General features: G+C 49.8%; 1 pseudogene; it reads left to right on the top strand.

The window, feature by feature from the left end:
- The first annotated feature begins 17,962 nt into the window (after positions 1-17,962).
- On the top strand, positions 17,963-18,796 carry LOC132836679 (large ribosomal subunit protein eL19-like; annotated as a pseudogene).
- The last annotated feature ends 478 nt before the right edge of the window (positions 18,797-19,274 follow it).

Genomic DNA, 19,274 nt, shown 5'->3' with positions numbered 1-19,274 from the left:
GAACCCACACACTGTGGAAACAGGCCATTCGGCCCCCACCTGGACAACCCTACTGTGTCACTCTGTATTTCACATGACTAACCTGCACATCTCTACACACTAGAGGGCAACTTCCCATAATCAATCCCCACACTAGCATATCTTTAGACTGTGAGAGGAGACCCACATAGACACAGGGAGAATGTGCAAACTCCCCTCTGTCACCCAAGGTGCGGATTCGAACCCAGATCCTTGGTGCTGTGAGGCAGCAGCGCTGACCACTGAGCCACCATACCACCCTTAATCAAAGGAAGGTAATTTTAAATCAGGTTAGGAGTGGCTTGGCGGCACGGTGGCTCAGTGGTTAGCACTGCTGCCTCACAGCACCAGGGACCCAGGTTCGATTCCAGCCTCAGGTGACTGACTGTGTGGAGTTTGCACGTTCTCCCTATGTCTGTGTGGGTTTGCTCCAGTTTCCTCCCACAGTCCAAAGCTGTGCAGGTCAGTCATGGGAAACACAGGGTTACTGGGATTGGGTAGGAGGTTGGGTCTCTCTTTGAAGGGTCAGGGTGGACTTGATGGGCCAATGGCCTGCTTCCACACTGTGGGGACTCTCTGAGCTCTTTGCAGAGCCCATCCCTAATTGCCCACAGGGCTGTTAAGAGTCAATCCCATTGTTGTGGGTCTGGAGTTACATACAGTCAGGGAGATGTACAGCACAGAAACAGACCCTTCAGTCCAACTTATCCATGCTGACCAGATATCCCAAACTAATCCAGTCCCATTTGGCTCATATACCCATCCAGATGCCTTTTAAATGTTGTCATTGTACCAGCCTCCATCACTTCCTCTGGCAGCTCATTCCATACACGTACCGCCCTCTGTGTGAAAACATTGCCCCCTTAGGTCCCTTTTAAATCTTTCCCCTCTCACCCTGAACCTATGCCCTCTAGTTCTAGAATCCCCTATCCCAGGGAGGAGATCTTGTCTATTTATCCTATCCACGCCCCTCATGATTTTATAAACCTCTATAAGGTCACCCCTCAGCCTCCGACGCTCCAGGGAAAACAGCCCCAGCCTGTTCAGCCTCTCCCTGTAGCTCAAACCCTCCAACCCTGGCAACATCCTTGTCAATCTTTCCTGAACCCTTTGAAGTTTCACAACATGTGGGCCAGACCAGATAAAAAAGGCAGATTTACTTCCTTGAAGGACAATTAGTGAACCAGATGAAGCTTTCCAACAATTGATTATGGATTCCTGGTCATCATTAGACTCTTAATTTCAGAATATTTTATTGAATTCATATTCCATCATCTGTGTGGTGGGATTTGAACCTGGGTCCCCGGAGCATTGCTGTCACAGCGATTTCTCGAGCTCCAGCCATTGTTGTCATGCAGGGCAGCTGATGGCTGGACAGCAAGATCCCACAGGATGGGCCTGGTGTTGCGGTTGAAGGGATAGGTATTTATCAGCTCGGAGGGTGTAGAGGGTGGTGGAGGTTAGGGGAGTTTGTGGATGGAGATTTCTGGGCCATGAAATCCTTTATATCCAGGCAGGCGGTGGGAGGGGTCTCAATCAAACATCTGATCTGAAAATCAGCAACTCTGACAATGCTGCACTCCCTCAGTAATGCAATTTCTCTTTTTTATTAATGTCTTTCAAAAGATATTTTCATTCATTCTCATTCATCAGCCATGAATGGAATAGCAGACCATCAAGGCCCGAATGGCCTCCTCTTGCTCCAGACACTAGCCAAGCCTGTGCCACCCACATCACATGGAGGAGAGCACAGCCAATGGGGTTGGTTTGGGATGCGCGTTAGACCAATCAGGCAGCAAGGCATCCAGTGCCCAGTTGGTGATCAGAAGGTGGGTTATTGGGAGGAAGCCATTTGTTAACATTGGCTGGTGCTGGCATTGTGATGGTGGGTCCCTGTATTGTTATAAGACCTGAGGAAATAGGAGCAGTCGTAGGCTATTCGGCCCCTTGAGCCAGCTCTGCTATTCAACAGAATTGTGGTGATCCACCATTCCACATGTCTACGTTCCTGCTCTTTCTTCAAGATCAAGTGTGTATCTATCTCTCTCTATATCTATCTCTCTATCTATCTCTCTATTTATCTATCTATCTGTCTATCTGCTTGTTTGTCTATCTGTTTGCTTGTCTATCTATGCATCTATCTATCTATCTATCTATCTATCTATCTATCTATCTATCTATCTATCTATCTATCTATCTATCTATCCACCTAACTGGCTATCAATCTATGTGCCTATCTATCTATCTATTTCTGTATCTCAGTTTCATATATACACAAGGACTCTGCACTCCCACCCTCATATAGACTGACAAGCACCCCTCTGGGACCTCCCTCCCCCCCCCGTAAATGCTGATACACTCCCCCCACACTGCCCGGGGACCCCCCTGTTAATACACACATACTCCCCACACTCCCCGGGCCCCCCTGTAAATACTGACACACTCCCCCCACACCGCACGGGGACCCCTCTGTTAATACACACATACTCCCCACACCTCCCGGGCCCCCCTGTAAATATTGACACACACCCCACTACTCCCCCCCCCCAGGGAAAACCCTGTAAACACTGACACATACCACCCTCCTCCCCGCTGGGGACCACCATGTAAATACTGACACACTTCCTCCCCCCCCCACCGGGAAAGCCCCCTATAAATACTGACATACTCCCCTCTCCCCTCCGGGGAACCTCTTGTAAATACGGACACACTCCCCCCTCCCCCCGGAATCCCCCCGTGAATACTTACACACATCCCCTCCCCCCACCCCTTGGGACCCTCCTGTAAATACTGACACACTCCCCCTCCCCTCTCGGGGACCCCCCTGTAAATACTGACACACCCCCCCTCCCCTCTCGGGAACGTCCCCTGTAAATACTGACACACGTCCCCCTCCCCACCCCCCCCCCACCCCCCGGGGTCCCCTCTGTAAATACTGACACACTCCCCCTCCCCTCTCGGGAACGTCCCCTGTAAATACTGACACACTCCCCCCTCCCCCCCCCCGGGGTCCCCCCTGTAAATACTGACACACTACTCCCTCCCCCTCCAACTTGGGGACCCCCTGTAAATACTGACACACTCCCCCCCCCCCCAGGGACCCCCCTGTAAATACTGACACACTCCCCCCCCAGGGGACCCCCCCCTGTAAACACTGACACACTCCCCCTCCCCCTGGGGACCCCCCTGTAAATACTGACACACTCCCCCCTCCCCCTGGGGACCTCCCTGTAAACACTGACACACACCACCCTCCCCCCGAGGACCCCCCTGTAAATACTGACACACTCCCCCCCCAGGACCCCCCCTGTAAATACTGACACACTTCCCCCCCCAGTACCCCCCCTGTAAATACTGACCCCCCCGGGACCCCCCTGTAAATACTGACACACTCCCCCTCCCCCCGGGGACCCCCCTGTAAATACTGACACACTCCCCCCTCCCCCCCAGGGACCCCCCTGTAAATACTGACACACTCCCCCTCCCCCGGGGACCCCCCCTGTAAATACTGACACACTCCCCCCTCCCCCCCAGGGACCTCCCTGTAAATACTGACACACTCCCCCCCCGGGTCCCCCTTGTAAATACTGACACACTCCCCCCCCCAGGGTCCCCCTTGTAAATACTGACACACTCCCCCCCCAGGGTCCCCCCTGTAAATACTGACACACTCCCCCCTCCCCCAGGCACCCCCCCTGCAAATACTGACACACTACCCCCTCCCCCCGGGACCCCCCTGTAAATACTGACACACTCCCCCCTCCCCCCCGTGGACCCCCTGTAAATACTGACACACTCTCCCCTCCCCCCGGGACCCCCCTGTAAATGCTGACACACTTCCCCCTGCCCTTACCCCCCGGACCCCCCTGTAAATGCTGACACACTCCCCCTCCCCCCGGGGTCCCCCCTGTAAATGCTGACACACTCCCCCCTGCCCTTACCCCCCGGACCCCCCTGTAAATGCTGACACACTCCCCCTCCCCCCGGGGTCCCCCCTGTAAATGCTGACACACTCCCCCCTGCCCTTACCCCCCGGTCCCCCCTGTAAATGCTGACTCACTCCCCCCTGCCCTTACCCCCCGGACCCCCTGTAAATGCTGACACACTCCCCCCTGCCCTTACCCCCCAGACCCCCTGTAAATGCTGACACACTCCCCCCTGCCCTTACCCCCCAGACCCCCCTGTAAATGCTGACTCACTCCCCCCTGCCCTTACCCCCCAGACCCCCCTGTAAATGCTGACAGGATGGTAAAGGGGCAGTGAGGGAGATAAAGTGTTTACAAAGGCCGGATGTCAGCAACTGAAACCGTGGTCTCTGCTGGGGATGAGAAGGATCTGGGGTGGGGAGGGGGCTTAACTAAATTAGTGGATTGTGGAGTCTTGGGTTGGGCTGAGGGAGGTTTCAGGACCCTGAGGTGACTGCTACTTGGGCACTGAGGAGGAGTGTGTGCGAGTGTGTGGGGGTGTGAGTGTGTCGGGTGTGTGTGGGTGTGTGGGTGTGTGTGTCTCTGTGTGTGTTAGTGTGTGTGTGTGTCTGTGTGTGTGGGGGCGTGAGTGTGTGTGGATGTGTGAGTGTGTGTGTGCGTGTGAGAGGTGAGCACATGTAAAGTAAGTGTGCATGAATGTGTGAACAGTTAAGTTGATGAGAATTGTGGATGAGGTTAGTTTACGTGTGTGTATGTTAGGTTAGTGTGTGTGAAGTGTGAGGGGTGTGTGTGTGAAGGCTGTGTGTGTGTGAGGGGTGCGTTTGTATGTATGTGAGGGAGGTGTTTGTGTGAGGGGTGTGTATGGACGGGTATGTGGAGGGTGATGTGTGTGTGAATGTGTCTGTGCATCTGTGTGAATGTTTCTGTGTATGTGCATGGGTGAGTAAGTGTATGGAAGTGTGTATGTGTCTGTGTGTGCGAGAGAGTGTGTGTGAGACAGTGTGTGTGTGAGAGAGTGTGTGCCTGTGAGAGAGAGAGTGTGTGTGTGTATGTGTGTGAGAGAATGTGTGTGTGTGTGTGTGTGTGAGAGAGAGAGAGAGCGTGTGTCTGTGAGAGAGAGTGTGTGTGTGTGAGAGAGTGTATGAGACAGTGTATGTGTGTGTAAGAGAGTGTGTGTGTGTGTGAGAGAGAGTGTGTGTATGTGTGTGAGAGAGTGTGTGTGAGTGAGACTGTGTGTGTGTGAGAGAGAGTGTGTGTGAGAGAGTGTGTGTGTGAGTGTGTGAGAGAGAGTGTGTGTGCGAGAGAGAGAGAGAGTGCATGTATGTGTGTGAGAGAGTGTGTGTGAGACTGTGTGTGTGTGTGTGTGTGAGACAGTGTGCGTGAGTGTGTGTGAGACAATGTGTGTGAGACAGTGTGTGTGAGTGTGTGTGAGAGAGTGTGTGTCTGTGAGAGAGATAGTGTGTGAGTGTGTGTGAGTGTGTGTGTATGTGTGTGAGAGTGTGTGTGTGTATGTGTGTGAGACAGTGTGTGTGTGAGAGAGTGTGTGTCTGTGAGAGAGAGGGTGTGTGAGTGTGTATGAGTGTGTGTGTATGTGTGTGAGACAGTGTGTGTGTGTGTGTGTGTGAGAGAGTGTGTGTCTGTGAGAGAGAGAGAGTGTGTGTGTGTGTGTGTGTATGTGTGTGAGAGAGTGTGTGTGTCTGTGCTTTAGAGAATGATATCTGAGCACATGGAGGTCAGTGTAGATAATAAATCACTGAGAGGCTAAACATACCTCTCCCTTCAGGAGACTGGCCATTGAGTCTCGGTCTATTTTGAGCCCAGTTGAGGTTTACACTGTTTCCAGTCAGCAATACAGCACCCTTCTAAGGCTATAGGCAGTGGCCTGGGAGAATTATAACCTTCATTTATTCTGGTCTCCTAAATCAAATGGATTTGTTCAAATGTGTTTTTTCAATGCCAGTTTGGAGTTGGCATCAACAGTTCTTTAACAGCAGGGGCTGGAGGTGCTCTGTTAGTGTCCTCCGAGGGGACAGGCTAACTGTGATCCTGGGATTGGTACCAAGCCTGTCCCAGTAGGACTTTGTAGTTTTGGATTATGGAGCCCCTCTGTCCCTTTTCATTTTATCAGTGAAGGGTATATTTTTTCACCGTGCACGCCAGGACAAAATACTTACCAGGTTCAGAAACCGAATAAGCCGCAGGAGGCAGAGAGAAGGGGCAATGAACTCACATTTTGTCCGATTGCGTTCTGCCACAATCCGTGTTGAGACCCCCAACTCTTTGCCGTGTTCATTTACAACTTGGGAAAACAGGACCGAAAGCCGCGTGTCCAGGTGGAGGGGATTCAAAGATTGAGAAGAAAGACCTGCATTTACGTAGCACCTTCGGCCACCAACCAACACCATCCCAGCCCACAAAGTACATTGGCGGGTGGAGTTGTCGCTGCAACGTGGGAAGCCCAGGAACCAGCTGTGCGCAGCAATCACCCACAAACAGCGACACGTTAATGACTGACTAATGTGTGTTTTTGTGACGGGTAGCCAGACCTGGACACCATGGTGAATCACCTTTGGGATTGTGCTGAGGAATCTTGTCCGACTTGGGGAGGGGGCGGGTGGTGTGGTGTAGGGTGGGGAGTTTGGTTTGACGTTTCGCCTGAGGGTGGGGTGGCCGTGTGACCAGGCAGCACCCCCTCTGTACTGGTCGGGTTCTCACTCTCTGGAGAGAGGAGGCTCCTATCTCAAGTCCGCCTGCAGTGGAGGGGCAGCATCTGGGAATGGTCTGCGTCCTTCGAGGATCATCGGAGGAGGGCCGATCGCGGCAGAGCAACAAGCGTCTGGCAATCTGGGGGATGTACGCCCCCACCCCATCCCCCCACCATCATGAACGTGCAGTGGGATCTTTGTTCCACCTTCCTTCTGTGAAACCAAGTCATCCTGAGCATGGGACACAGCCTCAGAAGAGGATGATGAAGTGTTAGGGAGGAAGGGGATGTGATGGTCTGTGGTAATATCGCTGGCCTGTTAATCCAGACACCCAGGTGACACTCTGGGGACCTGGGTTCCAATCCCACCACGCCAGATGGTGAGATTTTAATCCTTTTAATATCTGGAATTAAGAGTTTAATGATGACCATGAATCCAGTGTTGATTAGATTAGATTTCCTACAGTGTGCAAACAGGACCTTCGGCCCAACTAGTCCACACCGACCCTCCGAAGAGCACCCCACCCAGACTCATCCCCCTACATCCACCCCTGACTAATGCACCTAACACTATGGGTAATTTAGCATGGCCAATTCACCTGATCTGCACATCTTTGGATTGTGGGAGGAAACCGGAACACCCGGAGGAAACCCACACAGACACGGGGAGAATGTGCAAACTCCACACAGTCAGTCGCCTGAGGCAGGAATTGAACCTGGGTCTCTGTAGGCCCGGTGGCACAGTGGTTAGCGCTGCTGCCTCACAATGCCATCCCCTTTGGGAAATAATCCATTCGGTTCACTAATGTCCTTTAGGGAAGGAAACTGCCATCCTTACCTGGTCTGGCCTACACGTGACTCCATACTCACAGCAATAGGGTTGACTCTTAACTACTCTCTGGGCAATTAGGGATGGGATGGGTACTAGAGTTAGCCAGCGACACCCTCATCCAGTGAATGAATAAAGGGGGAAAAAATGTTGCAGGATTTTGACCCAGCGACACTGAAGGAATGGCGATATATTTCCAAGTCGGGACAGTGAGTGGAGGGGGTGGTGTTCCCATGTATCTGCTGCTCGTGTCCTTCTAGATGGAAGTGGTCGTGGGTTTGGATGGTGCTGTCTAACGAGCCTGGGTGAGTTGCTGCAGTGCATCTTGTAGATGGTACACACTGCTGCCACTGAGTGTCGGTTACCATCACTGAATCCCTCACTATCAATATCTTGGGGGTTACCATTGTGGCTAGCAAAGCAGGTCAGATGCAAGGAATATTGTGTGCCTAACTTCCCAAAGCCCCACCACCTACAAGACACAAGTCAGGAGTGTGATGGAATACTCCCCACTTGCCCCTGGATGGGGGCAGCTCCAACAACACTCAACGAGCTCATCACCATCCAGGATAAAGAAACCCCCACTTGATTGGCACCACATCCCCTCCCTCCACCCCCTGACGCTCAGTAGCAGCAGTGTGTACCATCTACAAGACGCATTGTGGAAACTCACTAAAGATCCTCCGACGGCACCTTCCGAATCTATGGCCACTTCCATCAAGAAGGACAAAGGACAGCAGATACATGGGAACACTACCCCCTGCAAGTTCCCCTCCACTCACCATTCCGATTTGGAGTTGGGGAGTCTCGGAGTTAGAGTGTAAATATTTTGTCAGCCTTTTTAGGAGTGAGATTAGGAAACACTTCAATGCACAGAGGGTGGTAGAGGTTTGGACCCGTTCTCTGCAAATAACAACTGATACTTAATCGATTGTTAATTTAAAACCAAGACTGATAGGTATTGTTATCCATAGGCCATAAGGCTTGGAGTTAGAAAACAGATTGGTCATGAAGTTCGATAACAAATCAATCATGAAGCCATTGAGAGCCAGAATGGCATTAAAGGGGCCGAATGGCCAGTTCGAGTCTCTCAATCCCAAATTCTTAACTGGCCAGAGAACAAACGTCTAAACCTGATTGCAACGAAGGACAAGAATAAGACTTGCATTTCAAGATGTTGTGAAACTTGAAAGGGTTCAGAAAAGATCTACAAGGATGTTGCCAGGGTTGGAGGGTTTGAGCTACAGGGAGAGGCTGAACAGGCTGGGGCTGAGGGGTGACCTTACAGAGGTTTACAAAATTATGAGGGGCGTGGATAGGGTAAATAGGCAAAGTCTTTTCCCTGGGGTGGGGGCATAGGTTTAGAGTGAGAGGGGAAAGATATAAAAGAGACCTAAGGGTCAACTTTTTCACACAGAGGGTGGTACGTGTATGGAATGAGCTGCCAGAGGATATGGTGGGGGCTGGTACAATTACAGCATTTAAAAGGCATCTGGATGGGTATAAGAATAGGAAGGGTTTGGAGGGATATGGGCCAAGTGCTGGCAAATGGGACTAGATTAAGTTAGGATATTTTAGATTAGATTTCCTACAGTTGGAAACAGGCCATTTGGCCCAACAAGTCCACACTGAACCCTCTGAAGAGTAAACCAAGCCCCGACATTTAACCCCGACTAATGCACATAACACTATGTGGCAATTTAGCGTGGCCAATCCACCCTAATCTGCATATAAAGTCATAGAGTCATAGAGATGTACAGCACGGAAACATACCCTTCGGTCCAACCCGTCCATGCCGACCAGATATCCCAACCCAATCTAGTCCCACCTGCCAGCACCCGGCCCATATCCCTCCAAACCCTTCCTATTCATATACCCATCCAAATGCATCTTAAGTGCTGCAATTGTACCAGTCTCCACCACTTCCTCTGGCAGCTCATTCCATACACGTACCACCCTCTGTGTAAAAAAAAATGCCCCTTACATCCCTTTTATATCTTTCCCCTCTCTCCCTAAACCTATGCTCTCTAGTTCTGGACTCCCCAACCGCAGGGAAAAGACTTTGTCTATTTATCCTATCCATGCCTCTCATGACTTTGTAAACCTCTATAAAGTCACCCCTCATCCTCCGGTGCTCCAGGGAAAACAGCCCCAGCCTGTTCAGCCTCTCCCTATAGCTCAAATCCTCCAAACCTGGCAACATCCTTGTAAATCTTTTCTGAACCCTTTCAAGTTTCACAACATCTTTCCGATAGGAAGGAGACCAGAATTGCACACAATATTCCAACCGTGGCCTGACCAATGTCCTGTACAGCCGCAACATGACCTCCCAACCCCTGTACTCAATACTCTGAACAATAAAGGAAAGCATACCAAACGCCTTCTTCACTATCTTATCTACCTTCGATTCCACTTTCAAGGAGCTATGAACCTGCACTCCAAGGTCTCTTTGTTCAGCAACACGTCCTAGGACCTTACCATTAAGTGTATAAGTCCTGCTAAGATTTGCTTTCCCAAAATGCAGCACCTCGCATTTATCTGAATTAAACTCCATCTGCCACTTCTCAGCCCATTGGTCCATTTGGTCCAGATCCTGTTGTAATCTGAGGTAACCCTCTTCACTGTCCACTACACCTCCAATTTTTGTGTAATCTGCAAACTTACTAACTGTACCTCTTATGCTCGCATCCAAATCATTTATGTAAATGGAAAAAGTAGAGGGCCCAGCACCGATCCTTGTGGCACTCACTGGTCACAGGCCTCCAGTCTGAAAATCAACCCTCCACCACCACCCTCTGTCTTCTACCTTTGACCCAGGTCTGTATTCAAATGGCTAGTTCTCCCTGTATTCCATGAGATCTAACCTTGCTAATCTTTGGACTGTGGGAGGACAGAGCGATGGAGAGAACGTGCAAACTCCACACAGACAGTCGCCTGAGGCTGGAATAGAACCTGTGAGGCAACAGCGCTCACTACTGAGCAACCTGCCCATCTGGTTAGGCCGAAGGGTCTGTTTCCATGTTGTACGACTCTGTGACTGGTGGCTGGTTTTACAGGCAATGACCTCACTGGGACAGAGCCTCACTGTTGTAGCCCGGCAACCAATTTGCGTGCAGCCAACTCCCAAAGAGCAGCGCTTAAGGAGTCGGGCGAGGTGACACGCTGGTGGTCACAGGAGGAACACTGGATGCCAAGCACAACCTCCCCAACCTTATTCAAGATTTCAGGGGATTGTTTTACATCCAACTGTAGACGCACTTTGAGAAGGCGAGCAGAAGGTGTAATTAAAACCATTTCCAAAATCACAGCTCAGTCATCTATCTCTCCCCAATTGACAAGGCTGACCAAATTTGTCCCTCCTCCCCTTCGCGTGTGACAGGGACTGATTGATAGTCACGCACAATTTATTTTTTGTAGAAATAGCTCATCCATCAGCAAAGAGACCAGAAAAAGCTGCAATCACTCTCCCCCCCCCTTTATTCTTTCGCTGTCACTGGCAAGGTCAGCATGTATTGGCCGTCCCTAATTGCCCCTGAAAGGGTTGGCCTCCCAGGGCCATTTCAGTGGCCAGTTAGATCTCAGTGACAGTGCTTTTGGTCTGAAGCCACATGTAAGCCAGACCTGGCAAGGATGGCAGATTGCCCCTGAGGTCGCTTTTAAATCTTTCCCCCCTCTCACCCTAAACCTATTCCCTCTAGTTCAGGATTCCCCACCCCAGGGAAAAGACCTTATCAATTTACCCTATCCATGCCCCTCATGATTTTATAAACCTCTAAAGGGTCACCCTTCAGCCTCCGACACTCCAGGGAAAACAGCCCCAGCCTATTCAGCCTCTCCCTGTAGCTCAAACCTACAACTATAACCTGTAACTCCAGTCTCCATAATATCCTTGTAATCCTTTCTCTTGTCAATTCCAGTTTAATACCATCCTTTCTACAGCACAGCAACCAGAAGTGTACACAGCACTCCACCTGTGGCTGCACCAAAGTCCTGTACAGCAGCAACATGACGTCCCAATTCCTGTACTCAATGCTGTGACCAATGAAGGCAAGTCTGCCAAATGCCTTCTTCACTGCCCTGTCTCCCTGTGATGCCACTTCCAAGGAACTATGTACCACCACCTCCAGGTCTCTCTGTTTGAAACAGTTGCCAGGGTCCTCTCATTAACCATGTAAATTCTGCCCTGGTTTTTCTTACCCGAATGTAACACCTCACATCATCCCAACAGAGTGGGAGCAGGCCATTCAGCCCATTGAGTCCACAGTGACCCTCCACAGATCAGCTCAGCAGACCCATACACCTGACCTTATCCCTGCACATCCGGTGGTTAGTCGGCCTAACCTGCACATCCCTGAACACTATGGGACAATTTAGCACGGCCAATCCACCCTAACCTGCACATCCCTGGGCACTATGGGACAATTTAGCATGGCCAATCCACCCTAACCTGTACATCCCTGGGCACTGTGGGACAATTTAGCACGGCCAATCCACCCTAACCTGCACATCCCTGGGCACTATGGGGACAATTCAGCACAGCCAATCCACCCTAACCTGCACATCCCTGCACACTATGGGACAATTTAGCACGGCCAATCCACCCTAACCTGTACATCCCTGGGCACTGTGGGACAATTTAGCACGGCCAATCCACCCTAACCTGCACATCCCTGGAACTATGGGACAATTTAGCATGGTCAATCCACCCTAACTGCACATACCTGAGCACTATGGGACAATTTCCCATGGCCAATCCACCATAACCTGCACATTCCTGAACACTATGGGCAATTTAGCATGGCCAATCCACCCTAACCTGCACATTCCTGAACACTATGGGCAATTTAGCATGGCCAATCCACCCTAACCTGTGCATATTGGGCGGCACGGTAGCTCAGTGGTCAGCACTGCTGCCTCATAGCACCTAGGTCCCAGGTTTGATTCCCACCTTGGGCGACTGTGTGTGTGGAGTTTGCACGTTCTCCCTGTATCTGCATGGAGTTCCTCCAGGTGCTCGTTTCCTCCCACAGTCCAAAGATGTGCTGGTCAGGTGAATTAGCTATGCTAAATTGCCCATAGACTAATTGCATTAGTCAGAGGGAAATGGGCCTGGGTGGGTTACCCTTCGGAGGGTCGGTGTGGACTGGTTGGGCTGAAGGGCCTGTTTCCATGCTGTAGGGAATCTAGAATCTAAAATCCCTGGACACTGGGGCAATTCAGTAAGGCTACTTGACTTTAACCTGCACATCTTTGGACTATGGGAGGAAACCGGAGCACCCGGAGGAAACCCACACAGACACGGGGAGAATGTGCAAACTCCACACAGACAGTCGCCTGAGGGTGGAATCGAACCCAGGTCTCTGGCACTGGGAGGTAGCAGTGCTAACCATTGTGCATTAAACATCTGGCATTCCTCGGCCCATCGGACCCAGTTGATTAAGATTCCCGTTATAATCTTAGGCAACCGTCTTCACCGTCCACCACGCCACCAATATTGGTGTCATCCTCAAATGTACTAACCATGCCTCGTATATTCTCATCCAAATCGTCCATACACTGGCTGCTGGAGACAGGCTCAAAAAGAATACAGACAAATACTCGAAAGGAGTTTTTAAAAAGTTTCCTTCATGAGATATGAACATTGCTGGCCAATTATTTGAGGCAGTTAAGTATCAACCATACTGCAGGCACGGTGGCTCAGTGGTTAGCACTGCTGCCTCACAGTGCCAGGGTCCTAGGTTCGATTCCACCCTCGGGCGACTGTCTGTGTGCAGTTTGCACGTTCTCCCTGTGTCTGCGTGGGATTCCTCCGGGTGCTCCGGTTTCCTCCCACAGTCCAAAGATGTGTAGGTTAGGATGGATTGGCCATGCTAAATTCCTCACGGTGTTTAGGGGTGTGTAGGCTAGGTGCATTAGTTGGGGATAAATGTAGGGGAATGGGTTTGGGTGGGTACTCTTCGGAGGGTTGGTGTGGACTAGTTGGGCTGAAGGGCCTGTTTCCACACTGTAGGGATTGTATGATGATTGCTGGTCATCCATAGGCCAGCCTGGGTAATGGTAGAGAGCATTAGCAAACTGAATGGGTTTTGTTTTCCAGAAAATTGTTATATGGTCACCATTAGACTTACTTTTAATTCCAGTTTTCTTTAAAGTTAAATCAAATTTGCATTTTACCATCAATCAGATTGGGACTTGAACCCACATCCCCAGAACATTAGCTTGCCCTCTAGGTTACACATCCAGTGACAAATAACATATTGCCACCAGTACCCCCTTGTCAGTTTGCAATTGAAAGGGTCATAGCGGACAAGCAAGTTGATGATGTATGGGTTCCCCCTCACGTGGAGTATTATGGCCTGTTCTGGGCACCATACTTTGGGAAGGATGCAAAGTCTTTGGAGAGAAGATTCAGGAGAGCGAGGAACATCAGCGATTATGGATAGACTGGAGAAGTTGTTCTCCTTTGAGTTTGAGAAGTGAAAGTGAGAACCTGGAAAAACCATCGAGGGATTAGGAGCAACAAATAGGAGCCAACATCCAGGGACATGTCAAAGTCTTTGAGAGGGGCAGGGGAGCTGATGAGGGATAGAAAGGGGATTGGGACATTTTTTTTAGATTACTTAGAGTGTGGAAACAGGCCCTTAGGCCCAACAAGTCCACACCAACCCGCTGAAGCGCAACCCCTACATTTACTCCTTCCCTAACACTACGGGCAATTTAGCATGGCCAATTCACATGAGGCAGGGAGCATTGCCAAGATGCTAAATGAAGACTTTGCAAATATCCTCACCAACAGGGTGATGGACCCCAGGTCATGGTTACAAAGCAAGAAGATCTTGTAGAGTTGGAGATTCATCCCGCACAGAAACAGACCCACGGTGGCACAGTGGTTAGCACTGCTGTCTCACAGCGCCTGAGACCCGGGTTCAATTCCCGCCTCAGGCGACTGACTGTGTGGAGTTTGCACGTTCTCCCCGTGTCTGCGTGGGTTTCCTCCGGGTGTTCCGGTTTCCTCCCACAGTCCAAAGATGTGCGGGTCAGGTGAATAGGCTGTGCTAAATTGCCCGTAGTGTTAGGTAAGGGGTAAATGTAGGGGTATGGGTGGGTTGCACTTCAGCGGGTCGGTGTGGACTTGTTGGGCCGAAGGGCCTGTTTCCACACTGTAAGCAATCTAATCTTAGTAATCTAAGATCCTTCAGCCCGTGCTGACCATAATCCCAAACTAAACTAGTTCCACCTGCCTGCTGCTGGCCCTTATCCCTCTATCCCTTTTCCAAATGTTTTTTAAATGTTGTAATTGTGTCCACATCCACCACTTTCTCTGGAGGTTCGTTCCACACATGAACCACTCTCTGTGTAACACAAGTTGCCCCTCACGTGCTTTTTAAATCTTTCCCCTCTCACCTTAAAAGTATGCCGCCTCATAGAACAATACAGCACAGAACAGCCCCTTCGGCCCACGATGTCGTGCCGAACATTTGTCCTAGCTTAAGCACCTATCCATGTACCTATCCAATTGCCACTTAAAGGCCACCAATGATTCTGACTCTGCCACTCCCACAGGCAGCGCATTCCATGCCCCCACCACTCTCTGGGTAAAGAACTACCCCTGACATCCCCCCTATACCTTCCACCCTTCACCTTAAATTTATGTCCCCTTGTAACACTCTGTTGTACCCAGGGAAAAAGTCTCTGACTGTCTACTCTATCTATTACCCTAATCATCTTATAAATCTCTATCAAGTCACCCCTCATCCTTCGCCATTCCAATGAGAAAAGGCCGAGAACTCTCAACCTATCCTCATAAAACCTATTGTCCATTCCAGGCAACATCCTGGTAAATCTTCTCTGCACCCTCTCCAAAGCTTCCTCATCTTTCCTAAAGTGAGGCGACCAGAACTGCACACAGTACTCCAAATGTGGCCTTACCAAGGTCCTGTACAGCTGCAACATCACTTCACGACTCTTGAATTCAATCTCTCTGCTAACACACCATAGGCCTTCTTACAAGCTCTATCCACCTGAGTGGCAACTTTCAAAGAGCTATGAACATAGACCCCAAGATCCCTCTGCTCCCCCACCTTACTAAGAACCCTACTGTTAACCCTGTATTCCGCATTCTTATTTGTCCTTCCAAAATGGACAACCTCACACTTGACAGGGTTGAACTCCATCTGCAACTCCTCAGCCCAGCTCTGCATCATATCTAAGTCCCTTTGCAGCCGACAACAGCCCTCTTCACTATCCACAACTCCACCAATCTTCGTATCGTCTGCAAATTTACTGACCCACCCTTCGACTCCCTCTTCCAAGTCATTAATAAAAATTACAAACAGCAGAGGACCCAGAAATGATCCCTGTGGAACTTCACTTGTAACTGGGCTCCAGGCTGAATATTTACTACCTACCACCACTCTCTGACTTTGACCGGTTAGCCAGTTCTCTATCCAACTGGCCAAATTTCCCACTATCCCATGCCTCCTGACTTTCCGCATAAGCCTACCATGTGGAACCTTATCAAATGTCTTACTAATAAAGTCCATGCACACTACATCCACTGCTCTACCCTCATCCACATGCTTGGTCACCTCCTCAAAGAATTCAATAAGACTTGTAAGGCAAGACCTACTCCTCACAAATCCGTGCTGGCTGTCCCTAATCAAGCAGTGTCTTTCCAGATACTCATAAATCCTATCCCTCAGTACCCTTTCCATTACTTTGCCTACCACCGAAGTAACACTAACTGGCCTGTAATTCCCGGGGTTATCCCTATTCCCCTTTTTTGAACAGGGGCACAACATTCGCCGCTCTCCAGTCCCCTGGTACCACCCCCGTTGACAGTGAAGATGAATAGATCATTGCCAACGGCTCTGCAATTTCCTCTGTTGCTTCCCACATAATCCTAGGATATATCCCACCAGGCCCGGGGGACTTGTCTATCCTCAAGTTTTTTAAAATGCCCAACACATCTTCCTTCCTAACAAGTATCTCCTCTCGCTTACCAGTCCGTTTCATACTCTCCTCTTCAACAATACGGTCCCTCTCCTTTGTAAATTCTGAAGAAAAGTACTCATTCAAGACCTCTCCTATCTCTTCCGACTCAATACACAGTCTCCCACTACTGTCCTTGATCGGACCTACAATGTTGCAGTGATAGCATCACTACCTCTGAAGAGGTTCAAGAACATCTTCCACTTTAGTGAAAAGATTTGCTTCTCACCTTATGTCTGCCCCTCATGATTTTATAAACCTCATAAGGTCACCCCTCAGCCTCCTACGCTTCAGTGAAAAGTGTCCCAGTCTGCCCGGAAACAAACACAGAAGTTGCTGGAAAAGCTCAGCAGGTCTGGCAGCATCTGCGGGAGAGGAATCAGAGTCAGCGTTTCAGGTCCGGTGACCCTTAGAACCCTGAGGAAGGGTCACGGGACCCGAAACGTTAACTCTGATTTCTCTCCGCAGATGCTGCCAGACCTGCTGAGCTTTTCCAGCAACTTCAGTTTTTGTTTCTCACATACAGCATCCACAGTTCTTTCGATTTTTATCCAGCCTCTCCTCATAACTCAAACCCTCCATTCCCAACAACATCCTGGGAAATCTCTTCTGAATCCTCTCCAGTTTAATAAAATCCTTCCTACACACAAGAAGAAACCTCCCCAACATCCTGTACAACCTCAAATTAGTTCTCGCTTTCTGCTCCCTTGCAGCCCTGAGGGATGTTTTGTTACTTGAAGGGAGTGATATAACGCTGGGTCATTGGGCAACATATTGAACTCAAACTTAATTCATCTTTCCCGAGCGCTGTGTGTGATCTTATATCCAATCAGCAACTTGTTCCGTGAGTAAAAATAACCATGCAAGATCAAATATCTCAACACGCAAAGCGAGTGTGTACAATGCTCTTACTTAACTTGAGTACAGCAATGGATCTGTTATGGATTTTCCATGTTGCGTTTGGGTATTGTCATGGCAACAGTGATAGAAAGCTCCATGACCTTTACCATGACTCCAACCACCCCGTGTCAACTCCCACTCTGTCCTTCCAGTCCCGTTTTACTGTGGAGAACTGCTGATTCAGATTGATGCTGACTCGCACCCCTGGTTTCCTCATCAGCGAGATCGATCTAGCGTGGGATGTCTTGGCCGTTGGCATCTGCTTGGGGTCTGGAGTCGCACTTAGAGAGAGGGCGGGAGTCAGAGAGAGCTGTAGAAGGTAGAGGTTGGCAAGGGCATGGGGAGGATGAGTAACCAAGGTCTTTTCCCCAAGATAGGGAAGTCCAAAGCTAGAGGGCATAAGTTTAAGGGGAGGGGGTGGGGGGAGAGTGGGAAAATATTTAAGAGGGCACTAAAGGGCAATTTTCTCATGCAGAGGATGGTGTGTGTGTACAACAAGTTAGAAGTGGCAGAGGCTAGTACAGTTACAACATTTAAAAGACATCTGGATGGGTATATGAATAGGGAGGGTATAGAGGCTAGTGAGGAGACACCATGAGTATGCTTAAGCTTCAGAAGACGTTTGCCTCCAGCATTCTGTGATGCGGTAAGAAGGGGGTATGGCTGGATCCCAACGAAACAAATGAGATTGATAAAGCTCTTAAAGATCAAGGGTTATGGAGATAAGGCAGGATGATCAGCCACGATCATAATGAATGGTGGTGCTGGCTCGAAGGGCAGAATGGCCTACTCCTGCACCTATTGTCTATTGATTGACAACGCCAGTTCCTGTCAATGGATTTGAAAATTGGTTAAAGATGGTCTGATCATCCACAAGCCACTCGAAGCAGGAAGAATACCTTTGCACGGAGGAAGGGTTGGCAGGTGGGCAGTGGTCAGTGAAAGGGTACTGCTGAAACCCACACGCCAGAGAAACTGGCCGAGATGAGGAGAATGAGAATTCTGAGGTGTCTGCTTCACAGATACGGGGAGTCTAAGAAGATTGCTCACCCCATGTATCACAGTCTGTACCTGCAGGTGAATAGTCACGTGTTGAAGAATGAAGATACCTTGATGGTGCACATTCTCAAGCTGAAGGCAGACAAGACGTCATTGGCTTTGCTGGTGAAGGGCTTTTACCCGAAACGTCGATTCTCCAGCCCCTCGGATGCTGCCTGACCTGCTGTGCTTTTCCAGCGCCACTCTAATCTTGACTCTAATCACCAGCATCTGCCGGCCTCACTTCCACCTAGAGGTCATTGGCTGACCAAGTTTAAAGCTCACAGAGCAAGGACCAAGCAAGCCTGAAAGCACCGAGAGGAACATCCACGGGCCAGGAAGGAAGACATCATCAAGGCCCTGTCTGAGGAAGAAGAATCTAAAAAATAAACTCATTGTATGGATGTAGGTTTGCTCACTGAGCTGGAAGGTTCATTTTCAGACGTTTCGTCACCATACTAGGTAACATCTTCAGTGAGACTCCGGATGAATTCCTTCTCTTATACAAACTGGCAAAAAATTGCTCACCATACTTAAAAAAAGGGTTTAGAGGGAAATGGGTCAAGTGCTGGAAAATGGGACTAGATTATTGGAGGATATCTGGTCGACATGGATGGATTAGACCGAAGGGTCCGTTTCATGCTATCCGCCTCTACAACTCTACGGATGAAGGGAGAGACACAGGGAGGAAGGAAATACAGGGGTGGGTAGAAGAGAGTCACAGAATAGGTGACACAGAGAGTGTGTTAAAAAGAGAGAAAGAGGGAATAAAAAGAGAAAGAAAGAGAGTGAGAGAGAGAGAGTGAGAGAAAGAAAGGGGGGTGACAAAGCGGAAGAGTGTCAGAGAGAAAGAGGGTGAGAGAGTGAT

Source organism: Hemiscyllium ocellatum, chromosome 47 (assembly GCF_020745735.1).
Source record: "Hemiscyllium ocellatum isolate sHemOce1 chromosome 47, sHemOce1.pat.X.cur, whole genome shotgun sequence".
NCBI classification, from domain to species: domain Eukaryota; kingdom Metazoa; phylum Chordata; class Chondrichthyes; order Orectolobiformes; family Hemiscylliidae; genus Hemiscyllium; species Hemiscyllium ocellatum.
The sequence above is the reverse complement of the archived record's forward strand: the minus strand, read 5'-3'. Positions and strand labels throughout refer to the sequence as shown.